This window comes from Vollenhovia emeryi, unplaced genomic scaffold (genome assembly GCF_000949405.1).
Source record: "Vollenhovia emeryi isolate VEMERY1.0 unplaced genomic scaffold, V.emery_V1.0 DF939259.1, whole genome shotgun sequence".
NCBI classification, from domain to species: domain Eukaryota; kingdom Metazoa; phylum Arthropoda; class Insecta; order Hymenoptera; family Formicidae; genus Vollenhovia; species Vollenhovia emeryi.
The window spans coordinates 132,249-136,401 of record NW_011967107.1 but is presented as its reverse complement, the minus strand read 5'-3'; positions in this window follow the sequence as shown (position 1 = coordinate 136,401).

The window sequence follows — 4,153 nt, the reverse complement described above, 5'->3', positions numbered from 1 at the left end:
GACTTTATTTCTTTTAACTTTGGCATCTATGGTGCAAAAAAAAGATATCAAGTAACCAAAACTATGAAAAAATTAGCTAATTTAATACTTTATTATTTATTTTTACTTATTTATTACAATAACTATCTAAAAGATACTACTTTCAAATATTTTTTGCTAGTTTATGTTCTGTTGCTAGGCATTTTTTCCATTTTTGGTGCTAGAACGAGGCAAGTCCAAATTAAAAGTGTTAAAATTTCATGTATTTTGAAAGTTTATTATTATTTGAATAAGTATGCGCTAATTGATAGCTAAGAAGAATATAATGTAAAATAAATAAACTTTCTGAAACAAAATTTGAAAACGGGGGAAAGGATTTTCGTTTATCTCAGAAACATAAAATGTGGACTTGCCTCTTTCTTGCAGCAATGTCTTCAATTGCAAAACGTGTGTAGATAAAATTAATGTGATACTCGTAAGACGTATATTCGGATAATACAGTCGTCCTGTTAACACGCGGCGACAAATACGCCGGTGGATCTGGATAATAAATCGGGGTCGGCGAGTGCCCTCGACGGGATATCGCCGATCCATCGACGTGTTTAGCAGATTTTGGGGTGGAAGAAGCTAGAGAGATCAGGACTCGTTGGGCGAACCCCGACGTTTACCGACGTAATCCGTAGCGACCGTAGCGATCTGTAGAGGAGCAGGCAAGCTAGAAGCGGGAGGGTGATTCTCGATCGAGTGGTTTGACAGGGGTAGTTTAGTCCGAGATATATATATATTTCTAATACTATTAGCCGGTGTTCCGTTACACAACGACAGATGGACGGGCGAGGAGATATATACGTTCTGTTTGGATTTCGGTGTTCGAGGGTGCAGCTGCGAGTGTGTGTTATACCGCGCGTTACCCTGTTTGTGCCCCGACATCAATTGATAGTTTCGGTAAACGAGAATCCACAATAGGCCTCGTACTGCTTTACAAAAAGGCTTGGGCATCTTCGTTCGGGCACATTCGTACCCTCCGTAATGCGATTTCGAGACCTCGCGACTCTGCGACTCGCTGAATGGGATGTCTATCTGATTTTCGCTTTTTGGCGGTGTTGAAATGATTTTGTGAACATTTACGGAAATTGGGACGGGCGTGATTTGAAAAACTTGGCCGTAGAAAGCGAGTATAATGAACCGTAAGTCGTTTTAGTTATTAAGTTAATTAGGGTGATTATAGTTAACCATAAATATAAAAATAATTAAACGTAATATCGTAACGGGAGGCAGGTGGTGAAATCGTTATTACTTTTTGGTTGGATACGCGAAGGCGTGACGAATAAATAACCGCGACTATCTGCTAATCGCGCGCGCCCCGAGGCTTCGCCATTAATTAGATAATTAATACTCACTTCGTGCTGCTCAAGGTATATATCCAATAGATTGCAGCGAAATTAACACAACATATGTTGCTTAACCGTCGCCGGATCTCGGCAACGAATTATCGATTCGCTGCCCATGTAGCTGCGAGCGACGATTGTTCTACTCGAAATTCACTTCCGATAACGCGGAGACTCGATTGTGTTTCCGGGAGTCAACTTCGCGCCATTGATTGAATTATCGGGCATGCAGTTGATTGAATTCGCCGTAGGTGTACCGCCGCGTGGAACCCATTTAACTCATCGTCCAAGTAACTATTTAAACCAACCGACTAGACGTGTCTTCTCTATTCTGATTAGAACTCGCGCGTGAGACCCTTCCTTCAGTTACATTATCGCGCGAACATTAGGATAATTTGCGCTTCTTAAGTAAATTTGGAACCCACCCGAGCGTGCGTAGGTTCACATTGCATATTCAAGAATGTGAAAAATTTCTGTTCACGTGAGAGAAATCTAACATCGCTCTGATTTACTACGATACGGAATTAATTGTAGTATAATTGAAAGATAAATACAATGTAAGTGTAATTGAGTACAATGTAGTATAATTGAAAGATAAATACAATCCATATGGAGGAAAAATATATGAGAAAAATTTACGAGAGGTTCTCTTTTCGTAAAACTACTTTGGAACGTCTATTTAATGCATTTGCACATATACACCCTCAGAAAGGATTTCCGTTACCGAGACAGAAAAATATTCTTGACGCATTTATACTTCTCACAACCCCATTTAGTATAAAGATAGAACGATATCAAAATAAAATCAATAGTTCTCATTCTCCTCTATCGAATTGAAAAAGATTGACTTGCTGTATTGAAACAAGAGTAACTTATATAGATGTAGGTAAGTTTATATATTCTTGCGTTTAGAGTAAATTTTCCCTCCATCTTACAACGCACGAAATTGGCACCACGATATTCGACAAAAGACGATACCAACTATCATTTTATTCTGGATTTTAGAATTTTTCATTTAAAGTTAAAATATTCCTTTCTCTATAATAAAAATGATTGGCGCTGTATCGATCCTATTTTATGATACATTCAAGTGTACTAGCATTGGATCCGGAAATTTGTTCTGTGGGTGTAATTTCTCGTCTAAAAGTGGCATTGTTGGGTCATGAAAAACGAGGCGCTAAAAAGCAAGGGATTAAGATCACGAAATTTCTACGACAAACGAATTTCCAATTGCACGTAACATGAAAGAAGCATTACGAGGCCACAGACCTGTCCGATCTGTATAAAAGTCACGACTGACATGTGAGGGCTTCGGGTTAACAATAAAAGTGGCGATGCATGTATGACGAATCATATGTACAATATCTCGTTAACTATTACTAGCTAATCTTAAAATAGATGTGAGCTTTAGAGTATCAGTATATATCTAGAAATATAACATATCGATTGAGCACGAAACGGTACTCGCAACAAAACCTGTAACATGCTGAAAGCATGCGCATCTTTGCACAAAATCCCGAAGATCGCATCAAGATGTAAATTGTGATACGACTTTGATATGCATTTGGAATACTTTTATGCAATTGTTTTATAACCACACATAACAAATGGCACTTCTAAGATTTTTCTTCATTGACATCTCACATCCCTCGAGAGAATAATTATTGTAACTTGGAAAAATAATTATATTGGATATTTCATCAATTAAAAAAATGACTCTTCCGCGATATACAAAAAATTCGGTATACGCAGAATAGGGAGGGGCTTTTTGAGTCACGGAGCCCCAATTATATCCAGGGAGTCAATTCTGTATCTTACAATACAGTGAGAAGTGAAAATACTAACAGTGAGCGGCTTTGTCTCTTTCTAAGGGGACGGTTAGAAAGAGACAAAGTCATTTACTTTCAGCATTTTCACTACAGTGTACGATACAGAATTGACCCCGCGCATTAATTTATTAATTTTTATTGTTTTATTCCTGTCACTCCTAGTTGGAGCGCGGGGCTTTTTAGGAAATTCTGCCAGTTGCCTCTGTTTCGTGACCCCTCTTGCATTTATCTGTGCGTCAGACATATGGAACCTACAGTTTAACGAACTGGGCTCTTCGACTTGTAACGGCTCGAACTGGGATCCTCGAATCACGAGAACGGCGCGCAACCCTCTGCGCCACGATCGCCACAAATCCAGCTACCTAATAGTTTCAGTAATCGAGCAGTGTTAGGCTGACGGGTGATTAGCCCATTGAGAATTTTTATTGTTAAGACCAAGATTCAGTGTTTTTCTCCGTTTCAGTTGTCCCCTCTTTCCTACAAGAACTCCTGCAGCCCCTGGGGTTTCCAAGATTGTTAGATGTCTTGGAAACATTTTATCCGATTCTTTTTTTCTTTAACCGACTCAAATAGCTCCTCCTTACCCCACGCGACATCCCCGGTCGTGCAGAATTACGTGTCGTAATTCAAGTTCGGAGAGATGTCAACGCTGCGCAACACGGGGAATACGTATGCACGATCGCCATTTTATCGACTTGACTTTTATTTAGAAACTTATTAAGTATGCAGGTAAGCTATAGTTTACCGACGACAACTTTGCTATTCACCCTTCCGTACTATCTCGGTACCGTCATCGTCGGGTACAACGGCAGGATAATTTTATTGCGGAGAGAGAAAGAGAGAGAGAGATCCGTCCGTCATAGAAACGTCGATTCATAATTAAAGAGCATAATAACGTCGCCTGATGTTTACGGTGGTAACATCGCGACACGCGCGATCCTCTCGACATCGATCGCG